We start from the raw sequence: 12814 nt of genomic DNA, 5'->3' as shown, positions 1-12814 counted from the left end.
TGTGGAGTTTGCACATTCTCCCCATGCCTACATGGGTTTCCTTGGATGCTCCAGTTTCCTCTCACAGTCCAAAGATGTGTGGGTTAAGTTGAATGGCCATGCTAAAATTGCCCTTTAGTGTCCTGAGGTGCATAGGTTAGAAGGATTAACGGGTAAAAATGTAGAAGTAGGAGTTGTGGTCGGTGTGGACTTGATGGGCCAAATGGCCTCCTTCTACACTGTAGGGTTTCTATGATTCTTTCTAGGAAAGTCAGTTTCATAGTGTGGTTTGAGACTTTGACACACAGTCCCATTTCAGAAACACGTGACATTGCAGAAATGTTTTTATTGTTGACGCTGTAAATATCTGTGTACAAAAATGGGCATTGACAGATAAACTAGATGACAACCATCCCTGGGGTGTTCTCTGTCCTTGGTAAAAGCTGAGCATAGGTCACTCCAGGTTCAGTTCTGATGCTTCTAAGTAGAAAATTGCTTCCTCGTTTTAAATAACGGTTGACACATTTTGCCTACGGTAAACTCTGGCAAAGTTTTAATTTGTAATGATATTAGTTATAAACATTTATATCTCCTTGCTAACAAACAGGTTCAAATGGCAATTTGCTTAGATCTATCACTACATTTGATTAAAGTCTTTTAGCTTTTAGAGAAAGCAACAACTTGCCTTTATGTGGTGCCTTTAACGTCCCAGAGCATTTCAAAGGAGCATAATTGGATAAATGAAAGTGATATTCTGAGGGCTGATTGAAAACTTGATCAATTAAATGGATTTGGAGAGGAGAGGAAGGTGGAGAACAAAGGGGTTAGGAAGGAAGTCCTAGAGTTTAAGGACAAAGGTCAACCAATGGGAATGGATAATGCATAAATAGCCAAAATTGGAGGAATCCAGTGAGCATGGAGTAAGGCTACGGAGTTAATCCATAGAATTCTGCAGAAGGAGGTCATTTGGCCCTTTGACACTGCACCGACCATAAACCCACCCAAGCCCTATCCCCATAACTCCATGCATTTACTCTAGCTAGTCCCACTGACACTAAGGAGCAATTTAGCATGGCCAATCCACGTAATCTGCACATATTTTGACCGTGGGAGGAAACTGGAGCACCTGAAGGCAACGGGGAGAATGTGCAAACTCCACACAGGCAGTAACCCAAGCTAAGAATCGAACTCAGGTCCCTGGCGCTGTGAGGCAGCAGTGCTAACCACTATGCCACCATGCAGCCCCAGATTTGAACATGTGAAGGATTTGAATGTGTGAATGTTACAATTATGCAGTTTATAAGGTATCTTTAATTTAAAGTAAAATGGAGCAGGTGACAACCTGCTCTGAAGTCTACCGAACAGCAAATCTGGGTGGTATGATTTTTAAAGATCAAACAGGTCCCAGATAGTTTTCCTGGCAAGAAGGTAGAAGATGTTCACATTTGGAGACAATGGCAGCAGCTAGTGTGCTAACAGTTGATTTCTGGGGCTTAGGAGGCTCCCAGTCAAAGTGTTGAGAATGTTGTGTTGTAAATTGCTGTGCTTTAAACTGTTCATTTTCTTCCAAGATGAAACAGTATAGCTTTCCAATTTAGCTAATCAGTATTTTTACGTAGATACATAGACCATATGATTCATGTTGCCGTGGAGGCAATCTTTGTGAGAAAGGGGTACAAAGAAAACAATTGTGATATCAGGTTATAGGCGTTCCTAAAATATGATTGAATATCACTGAGAATACCCAGAGCCCAGGAGACAACTAGCAGTTACAGGCTTAAAGTCTGTATGATTCACCATGCCAGAATGCAGGTGAAAGCTCACACTCAAGTTGAAAAGTCCAAATTCATGAGGAGATAAAAAGGGGAAAGGAAGATTTGCCTTCCTTGCTCTAGAGAGAGCATCTCTGGTGCTACTCTCATCACAGTCTTATAAACTTCATTACCTCAGATGTTGGAAGTCACCATGCTGAGAAAGGAAAATAAGTAAACACTCAGGAGCTACAGAAAAGGGAAAAAAAAGTTCATCCAGTACTCTTACTTCCCTGCTTTACTGACATTCCATTTTAAAGCATACAAGACTAATTTAGACAGTAATCTTATTTCCCCATTTTACTGTCTTTTTTTTCATTCTGGGTAGGAATAATTTTGGACTGATTCTGGTTAAACAAATGACTACTTAAAGGACAATGTGACATACTTCTGACGGTGTGTTTTTTTTAATCGGTTGTTTCAAAATTTCTATTGAGCAGTTTAAAGTATAAGTTGATCACAAAAATAACGTTTAATCAATAGTACATTTAAGCTATTTGTTTCAGCAAACATCTTAAAATATGAAATTTTGTTTAGTTTAGCCTTTAGCTATTAATTGGAACTTAATTTTTTTAACGTTATTATTCTCCATGGGGACCATAATAAATTGAGGGCCCTTGTGGAATTTTGAACCCATTAGCTGAGATGAGTTCTTTGGATTTGACCTGTAAAATGCTCATGATTTCACAGTGACCTTTGCTGCATTTATTGAAGAGTTAAAATGGTCACATCTATTGTGGAAGCTTTCTTGAAGGGGGGGACCAGTAACAGTTCATAAAAATTAATTTAAAAGTGTGACAGAAAAATTAGAAATAGATTTAAAAGTAAGCATTAAAAAAAGAACATTAATTGAGGTATTGGTTCAACATTTGAAACTGATGAAGAAAAGTTAAATCCAGATCCAGTTGGCTAAAATTCAGTTATAAATTAAAGCAACTTGAACTCAAAAAAAATGAAAAAAAAGTGAACTCAAATTCCATGGGGAAAAATTATAAAGAAAGGGAAGGAACCAGTTTCAATGGACTTGGCTACCATCTCTGGATTTGATAGCATATCAAGACCTTGCTAGGTCATTTCCTAGGATAAAATCAGTATTGTTAGCAAACAATACTGCTTCAACAATACCAAACCCATTGGTTAAAGAACAGTTCAAATTCAACTCTAAACAAGGGAACAGGTGAACATTTTCCATCAATGCCATATATCAATATGTTTTTATTCAGCAAACTCTCTGGAGAAAAATTCATGTATTTTGCAAACATTAAGCTTTGAGCTGATCCTATATCTCTAAGAACAATCTTTATGGTCCCTTTAAAGAAAAAAAAATACAGTTACTTTACCCTTCAATGTAAAACTTCCATAAACTTTTATGTTCCAATTTACACCCACCCCAAATACATTAGCAGTTATTTCCTTTAGGACCAGCCAGCTCGGACTGCATTGGTACTACCAAACCACTGTTGGTGATGTATATTAAATTCCCGCAGCCCTGTCACTCTCTGTGATTCCTCCAAGTAATATTTGGCATGGAGGAATACTGATTGATCAGTTGAGGGGAGATAGTATGTAGTAATCAGCAGGAGGTTTCCCTGCCTTTGTTTGACCTGGCGCCATGCAATTTCATGGGGTCCAGAATCAATACTGAGGATTTCCAGGGCAACACCCTCCCAACTACATACCACCATGCTGCCATCTCTGCTGGGTCTGTTTTGCCAGTGGGATTAAGCGGGAGCTCTGACGAAGGGTCATCGAGACTCAAAATGTTGGCTCTGTTCTCTCTCCACAGAAGCTGTCAGACCTGCTGAGATTTTCTAGCATTTTCTATTTTTGCTTCCAGTTCCTCAGATGTCTATGGTATTTTGTGTGTTTCTTCCATCCTGCCTCCAGGGAACCCGCTGTGGTTGTTTTATTCAGACTATCCAGAAAGGTCTGAAGTACACTGTCTGCAAGTATGATAGAAGCAAGTTCAATCAAGGCATTCATGAGGACATTACATGATTACTTGAATGGAAATAAAGTGCAGGGGTATGGGGAAAAGGTAAGGATGTGGCATTTAAGTCATAATGCTCAGTTGGAAATGAGAAAATGGATGAGGCATTGAACAGGTATTTTATGTTGGTCTTCACAGTGGAAGACACAAGTAACATGCCAAAAATTGGTGAGAATCTAGAAACCATCACTATCATGAAAGAGGTAGTGTTGGGCAAGTTAATGGGGCTAAAGGTAGACAAGTTTCCTGGTCCTGATGGAATGCATCCCAGGGTACTAAAAGAGATGGCTGGAGAAATAACAAATGCACTAGTGGTAATTTACCAAAATTCGTTGGACTCTGGGGTGGTTCCCGTAGGTTGGAAAACTGCAAATGTGACACCACTGTTTAAAAAAGGAAGTAGACAAAAGGCAGGTAACTATAGGCCAATTAGCTTAACTTCTGTAGTAGGGAAAATGCTTGAATCTATCATCAAGGAAGAAATAGCGAGACATCTGGCTATAAGTTGTCCCATTGGTAAGATGCAGCATGGATTCATGAACTGAGGTCATTTTTGACTAATTTGGTGGAATTCTTTGAGCACATTACATGTACAGTGGATAATGGGGAACCTGTGGATGTGGTGTATCTGGATTTCCAGAGGGGATTTGACAAGGTGCCACACCAAAGACTGCTACATAAGATAAAGGTGCACAGTGTTACGTGTAACGTATTAGTATGGATAGAGGATTGGTTAACCAACAGAAAGCAAAGAGTAGGGGTAAATGGGTGTTTTTCTGGTTGGCGATCAGTGACTAGTGGCGTGCCTCAGGGATCAGTGTTGGGACCGCAATTGTTTATGATTTACATAGATGATTTGGAGTTGGGGACCAAATGTAATGTGTCAAAATTCACAAATGACAAGAAGAAGAGCAAAGTGTGCAGGGAACTCAAAGGGATATAGATAGTCTAAGTGAGTGGGCGAGAGTCTGGCAGATGGAGTACAATGTTGGTAAATGTGAGGTCAGCCATTTTAGTAGGAATAACAGAAAAATGGAGTATTATTTAAATGGTGAAAAATTGCAGCATGCTGCTGTACAAAGGGACCTGGGTGTCCTTGTTCAGGAATCTCAAAGAGTTAGTTTGCAGGTGCAGCAGGTAATTAAGAAGGCAAATTGAATTTTGTCCTTCATTGCTAGAGGGAGGTTATTTTGCAGCTGGTGAGGCCACACCTGGAGTACTGTGTACATTTTGGTCTCCTTTCTTGGAAAAGGGTATACTGGCACTGGAGGGGGTGCAGAGGAGATTCACTAGGTTGATTCTGGAGTTGAGAGGATTGGCTTATGAGGAGAGATTGAGTAGACTGGGGCTATACTCATTGGAATTCAGAAGAATGAGGGGAGATCTTATAGAAACATATAAGATTATGAAGGAAATAGATAAGATAGAAGCAGGGAAGTTGCTTCCACTGATGGGTGAAACTAGAACTAGGAGGCAAAGTCTCAAAATAAGGGGAAGCAGATTTAGGACTGAGTTGAGGAGGAACTTCTTCACACAAAGGGTTGTGAATCTGTGGAATTCCCTGCCCAGTGAAGCAGTTGAGGTTACCTCGTTGAATGTTTTTAAGGCAAGGATATATAAATTTTTGAACAGTAAAAGAATTAAGGGTCATGGTGAGTGGGCGGGTAAGTGGACCTGAGTCCACAAAAAGATCAGCCATTATCTTATTGAATAGCGGAGCAGGCTCGAGGGGGCAGATGGCCTACTCCTGCTCCTAATTCTTATGTTCTTGTGTTCTGCACTGTAATGATTCTGTGATGTACACAAACTCATAAAAAGACTCCTTGCCTGCCCATTCGGCGTTGAGGGATTTACTGAATGGTCTGCTGCTGCAAATACTCCACCTTCTTGAGGGCTTGACAGAAGTTAGTATTTAAAAGTTTGATTGTTCAGGAATGTGGGCATCAGTAGCTAGGACTACATGTATTACCAACCCTTAATTGACCCAGGGAAGATAACATGAGGCATTTTCTTGATCCGTTGCAGTTGTAGGAAGGAGGTTCTTGGATCTTGACCCAGCAACAGTGAAGGAATGGCAACATATTTCGAATTTTGGATGGTTTGAAGTATGTGGGGGAGGCCGGGGAGAACCTCCAGGTGGTGGTGTTCCCATGCATCTGCTGTCCTTGTCTTTCTACATGTGTTGTGGGTGAAGAAGGTCCTCTTGGAGGATCCTTGGTGAGTTTCTACAGTGCATCTTTAAGATGATACACACGGCTGCTACTGTGTGTCAGAGGGGGAAGGAGTGAATGTTTGTGGAAGGGATACCACCTAGAACAAAGCTGGCTGCTTTGTTCTGGATGGTGTCAAGTTTCTTGTTTACTGTTTGAACAGCACTCATCCAGGCAAGGGAAGAGCATTCCATTGCATTCCTGATTTGTGTTTTGTTGATGGTGGACAATGCTATCTATTGGGAGACAAAGAGAGCTAACAGTCTATTGTTCCCAAAAGATTTGATGCTCATCAGGGGAACCAGTCATATGCATTCCAATGCTATTTATTCCATGCCATGGGTCCTGAAAAATTCCCAAATAGATGAACAGTCAAACACTTACCTACTGCAATGGTTCAAGTGAATTCAAAGGCTTCGACCTTATCGGCTCACCATGCTGGTTGAGCAGTCAGGGCAGGCTCAAGAGGCTGAATGGCCTACTTCTGTTTCTATTTCATATGTTCATAAATTAGAGATTAGTAAAATTCCTTTAATTCAGTAAGACTGTTAGTCTGGAATTTTCTTCAGAGGAGGCTGGGTCATTGAACTTATTTTAGGCTGAGTGAGATATATTTTTGATAGACAAGGAAGTTAAGGATGCTGGGGGCAAGCAGGAAAGTGTTATTGAGATCGCAACAAGATCAGCCATGATCTTATTAAAGGACAGAGCAGACTCAAAGGGCTAAATGACTAGACTTTCTCCAATGTTGTATTCATACCTGCCTATCTGAAATACCTATAGACAGTAAAGGACCAGGTGATCCATTAAGTTTCTCCCATATGACTGTGATCTCATTAAATCACATATTATGTAGCTACAAACTTACAATTCACTTTTTCTCATTAGGCAATTGAGTCAAACTCCTGCTCCTCAGGCGTTTTGGGCGGAGTTTTCCAGCCACACTCACCCCAAGGCGGAAATTCCCATCAGAGGTCAATGGACCTGTGCATGGTCCGCCCCCGCCCACTACAATTCCTGTTGCTGGCGGGACAGGAAAATTCCATTCTTCATCTCCACTACGTTTCCACTCCTCCTTCATTCAGAAACTTCCAATCAGGAATGTGAGCTTGTCTCCTTTCCACTTCTATATCTTAATATTAGTTTTGTGGGCGAGTAACTACAGAGGGTTGTGAATGTAGCCCACTCCATCACGCAAACCAGCCTCCCATCCATTGACTTTGTCTAAGCTTCCGGCTGCCTCAGAAAAACAGCCAAGGACCTCATGCACCCCCAACATTTTCTCTTCCACCTTCTTCCATCGGGAAGAAGATACGAAAGTCTGAGGGCACGTACCAACTGACTCAAGAACAGTTTCTTCCCTGCTGCCATCAGGCTTTTGACCTACTTCATATGAAATTGATCTTGCTCGACAACCTAGCCATGACTATAACACTACATTCTGCACTCTCTCATTTCCTCCTCTATAAATGGTATGCTTTGTCTGTATAGCTGCAAGTTACAATACGTTTCACTGTATACTGATACATGTCACAATAATAAATCAAATCAAATGTTGAAATGGCCGGGGTGGGGGGGGATGACTCAGGATGCTGGGGCTAAGAGGGTGGTGCCCACTTGGTATTGCCAGCTTGACAGTGCCAGCCTGGCCCCCTGATACTGCCCAAGGGGAAAAGTGGCAATGCCCAACAGGCAGCAACAAGGATGTGGGGTCATAGAGGGCAGGACACTGGGGGCGATCCATGAAGATTATGGGGTCACACTGCCACTCTGCAGTTGCAGGTGACAGGAGGAGGGAGGTCAGTAATTGGGGCTGGCCATCAAGATGGGTTTGGGGGGGAGTGCAGTTTTTCTGCCAGATGGGGTTGGGACTGGGTGTGGTGGGGGGAGAGATTCTAATGGGGAAGGATGGGGAGATATGGACTTCTGAAGGGGATGAAGCTGGCCCGGACACAGCCAGGGAGCCAGCAATCAGGGAGTGTGGGGTTTGGAGGGGCAGCATTGCAGGGCTGGCCAGAAATCGAACTGCCCAGCAATCAGGAGACTGGCAGTGCAGGCTATTGAACATAGGCTGATCTCGGCACTGACAGATTGGACCATTGCATGTTAGCCATTCAGCACTATCCCACCGGCCTCTCCAGCCCCGCCTACTGATTTTTAGCATGATTCATGCTCACACCCTCTGCAGTGCACAGAGTGTGGGAGATTCATTTTGAAATTCCCGCTGAAAAAAAAGTGGGATTTACTCCAGTTTTTACATGAATTTGACACTTAGAAATTATTTTAGGAGACATAACAATTACAACAATCTCATTGTATGCTGACCACTTCACTCATAATGGCAAACTGAAAAGGTGTTATATGCAAGCTACATGTAGACCCTGATATGTTCCCAGTCATAAATCAACAGCAACGAATACCATTTCATGTCAGAAAGTAGGCCAAGAAGGAGCTTCAGTGCCTACTTGGCCTTTACATTATTGATAAAGTTGGGGATGAGTCTTTCCACTGTACAAGTCATCAAGAAACCCAAAAGTATGAACCAGATCTGCATTGATATTCAGTCACTAAATGAATCATATAACAAAGAAAGACACTTGACAACATTGCTATTATAGAGAAAGTGAACGGTGCTGAGAACTTCACTAAACCTGACTTCAATGTGTGCTACCATCAAATTAAGCTTGCAGAAGACTTGAGATATTTTACAATGTTCTCCACTCACATTGAGCTCTTTCAATACAAGAGGCTACATGCAGAGAATGCAACCTCACCTTGAACAAACATAGGTGCTTGTTCAATGAAAGCAGAATTGAATTATTTGGTCATGAGTCCGGGGTTGAAGGGATATCACCTGATCCAAGGAGAGCTGAAGCCATTGCAAAGATTGTGGATCCTACAAATATGCAGGACATGTGGAGTCTGTTAAGACTCATCACATACTAACTTCATGTGATCACTTCATTCCTTATCTTACATGTTATCTGCCTTGTCATCTGATCTGAAAAAGATAGACACCAAGGTGGAGTGGATTACACCATAGAGATTATGCACCAGATCAAACAACATTTGTTAGCAAGCTTCAAAAATGCTCATTTCAACACTGAGAAAACCACATAGCTCATCATTAATGCAAGTCCACTGGCTTAAGTGCAGTTCTCATGCACGTAGACAGGGCAGGCAACCCATCAATCATTGTGTTGACAAGCAGACCATTAATGCCTGTAGAGCAACATTGTTCTGCAAATAGAGAGAGAAGCACTCTCAATCACTTAAGATATCTGACATTTTCATCTCTACTTGAATAGTAGTGACTGACCATCAGCAAGCTTGTTGAACAAACTCTCAAATAGACTGATGGATATTCAAACAACTAGAGTACAAGTTCCATATTGAGCATCAGTCAGGCAAGCTCAATGCAGGGGACTGTCTTTGACATTCATTCCCAACAATCAGCCCTACTACTCATGAGGAAGAGGTTGCCAAGCAACATCTTGGCGATGTAAAGCTAATGCAACATCCCTAAAACCAGCTGACACCAATGCAGCCACAAAACAAGATTAGAGGTTACAATTATATACGATGGAATCACAAAACTGTAAAGGTGTGATTGAGAGAGCATCTACAAACAAAGTCTCTCAGGCACAAAAAGGTCTTAATGTTAACGTTAATCACAAGTAGGATTATATTAACACTGCAATGAAGTTACTGTGAAATTCCCCTAGTCCAGAGGTTTCCAAACTACGACCCACGAGCCACATCCGGCCCATATCCGGATCGGAGTTTGGTGACTGCTGCCCTAGTCACTAGTCTGGTGCCTGTTTGGGTCTTTCAGAATGTGAGAGGAAACCGGAGCACTCAGAGGAAATCCACGTAGACACGGGGAGAATGTGCAAAATGCACACAAACAGTGGCCCAAGCTGGGAAGTGAACCCAGGTCCCTGGCGCTGCTAAGCAGCAGTGCTAACCACTGTGCCGCCCTGTCTTCACAATGTTCAAAGTGAGTTCATCAATACAAACACATCAGGCCTCATGTTATGCAACAACTGTATTGTCATTCCACAATCATTGAGGGAATGTATAGTCAATAAGGTCACTGGGGTATTGTCAAAATTAAACAACTCCTCAGGGAAAAGCTATGGTTCCTAGTAATTGACCAAGTGGTAGATGACAAAATCAATCGTTTTTTGTCATGTCAGGCAATCACGGTGTGATCCTCTCAAGATGTCTGCACTACTTATATGATCAACGATTGAAGTTAGTGTTATTTTGTAGATTTTCCCATTGATAAACACCATCTTGTTATCACTAATGACTGCAGCAGATTCCCAGCAATAGAAATGATTATGGCAATTTCTACAAAAGCAGTCACCCAAAGCTTCACCAGATTTTCACTTTGTTTGGAATTCTTCAAATGGTGAAAAGTGAAACTGAACCCCATTCATCAGCAATAAATCATAGAAACCCTACAGTGCAGAAAGGGGCCATTTGGCCCATCGAGTCTGCACCAACCACAATCCCACCCAGACCTGAACCCCATATCCCTAGATATTTACCCACTAATCCCTCTAACCTACGTATCTCAGGACACTAAGGGGCAATTTCAGCATGGCGAATCAACCTAACCCGCACATCTTTGGACAGTGGGAGGAAGCCGGAGCACCCGGAGGAAACCCACGCAGACATGACGAGAATGAGTTCAACAAATCTGTGAATAACTAAGTTTCACTCATCATAAAATCACACCCCATTGGCCAAAAGGGAGATTTTTGCATGCCTTGAACAAAGCCGCTACTGAGAGAAAGTTGTGGAAACAAGAGTTGTAACCCTTCATAATCACAGAAAAACACATCGCTCAACAACTGGAAAGTCTCTAGCTACTTTCATCTTTGTTTATCCTATGTGCACACATTTTCCTAAGCTACCCCACAGTGCTAATGATCTAATGATCAACATTCTACATGTGATCAAGAACAGAAGGATCAAACAAAGGTTATTGGAGATAAATTGCTTGTAAAATGTGATGGACATGTTGGCAAGCAAACAACCCTACCAGATATCCAACTAGTTGTTGTGACCAACACAAAAAGATCAGTGATCATTGCTAAACAGTTTGCAAATCATTATATAGAGTCATAGAGGTTTTACAGTATGGAAACAGGTCCTTCGGCCCAACTTGTCCATGCTGCCCTCAATTGCCCGCATTTGGCCCATATCCCTCTACACCAATCGTACCCATGTAACTATCTAAATGCTTTTTAAAATATAAAATTGTACTGCCTCTACTACTACCTCTAGCAGCTTGTTTCAGACACTCACCACTTTGTGTGAAAAAATTCCCCCTCTGGGCAGTTTTGTATCTCTCCCCCTCACCTTAAACTTATGCCCTCTAGTTTTAGACTCCCCTACCTTTGGGAAAAGATAATGACTATCTACCTTGTCTATGCCCTTATTATCTTATAGACCTATATAAGGTCACCCCTCAGCCTCTTTCCAGAGAAAAGAGTCCCAGTCTATTCAGTCTCTCCTTATAACTCATAAGGAGAGTTACGAAACGCATCGGGCGGATTTTAAGCCTCACTCAACTGAAACTGTAAAATTGTTTAATAAAATTTGTTTAAGAAAAATTTGTTTAAGAAAGGTAGCAAGAATAATCCAGGTAATTACAGGCCAGTGAGCCTTACATCAGTGGTTAGGGAAATATTGGAGAGGATTCTTTGAGTCAGGCCTATTCTTACTTGGAAATAAGTGGACATATTAGCGAGAGGCAACATGGTTTTTTGAAGGGGAGGTCATGTTCTCACGAACTTGATCGAGTTTTTTGAGGAAGTGACGAAGATGTTTGATGAGGGTAGGACAGTGAATGTTGTCTACATGGACTTCAGTAAGGCCTTTGACAAGGTCCCTCATGGCAGACTGGTACAGAAGGTGAAGTCGCATGGGATCAGAGGTGAGCTGGCAAGGTGGATACAAAACTGGCCTGGTCAAAGAAGACAAAGGGTAGCAGTGGGAGGGTGCATTTCTGAATGGAGGGCTGTGACAAGTGGTGTTCCTCAGGGATCAGTGCTGGGAACTTTGCTGTTTGTAATATATATAAATGATTTGGAGGAAAATGTAACTAGATTGATTAGTAAGTTTACGGATGACACAAAGGTTGTTGGATTTGCGTATAGTAATGACGAACATCAGAGGATACAGTAGGAGATAGATCAGTTGGAGACTTGGGCGGACAGATGGCAGATGGAATTTAATCCGAACAAATGTGAGGTAATGAAATTTAGAAAGTCTAATACAGATAGGAAATATACAGTAAATGGCAGAACCCATAAGAGTATCGATCTGGGTGTACAGGTACACAGGTCACTGAAAGTGGCAATGCAGGTAGAGAGAGTATCAAGAAGGCATATGGCATGCTTGCCTTCATTGGCCAGGGTATTGAGTTTAAAATTGGCAAGTCGTGTTGCAGCTTTATGGAATCTTAGTTAGGCCGCACTTGGAATAGTGTTCAATTCTGGTCACCACACTACCAGAAGGATGTGGAGGCTTTGAAGAGGGTACAGAAAAGATTTACCAGGATGTTGCCTGGTATGGAGGGCATTAGCTATGAGGAGAGGTTGAAAAAACTTGGTTTGTTCTCACTGGAATGACGGAGGCTGAGAGAGACCTGATAGGAGTCTACAAGATCATGAGAGGCACGGACAGAGTGGATAGCCAGAAGCTTTTTCCCAGGGTGAAAGAGTCAATTACTAGCTGGCATAGGTTTAAGGTGTGAGGGGCAAGGTTTAAAGGAAATGTACAAGGCAGATTTTTTTTACACAGAGAGC

General features: G+C 41.9%; 1 protein-coding gene across 2 annotated transcripts in view; it reads left to right on the top strand.

Annotated features, from left to right (window-relative positions):
* The window catches only part of LOC145345042 (heparan sulfate glucosamine 3-O-sulfotransferase 5), a 260311-nt gene that overhangs the window by 187703 nt on the left and 59794 nt on the right, over nt 1-12814 (top strand). The gene's annotated exons all lie outside the window — the stretch shown is intronic.

Source organism: Carcharhinus amblyrhynchos, chromosome 7 (assembly GCF_965287045.1).
Source record: "Carcharhinus amblyrhynchos chromosome 7, sCarAmb.v2.hapA, whole genome shotgun sequence".
Taxonomy (NCBI): Eukaryota; Metazoa; Chordata; class Chondrichthyes; order Carcharhiniformes; family Carcharhinidae; genus Carcharhinus; species Carcharhinus amblyrhynchos.
This window is presented reverse-complemented; position numbering and strand designations above follow the sequence as displayed.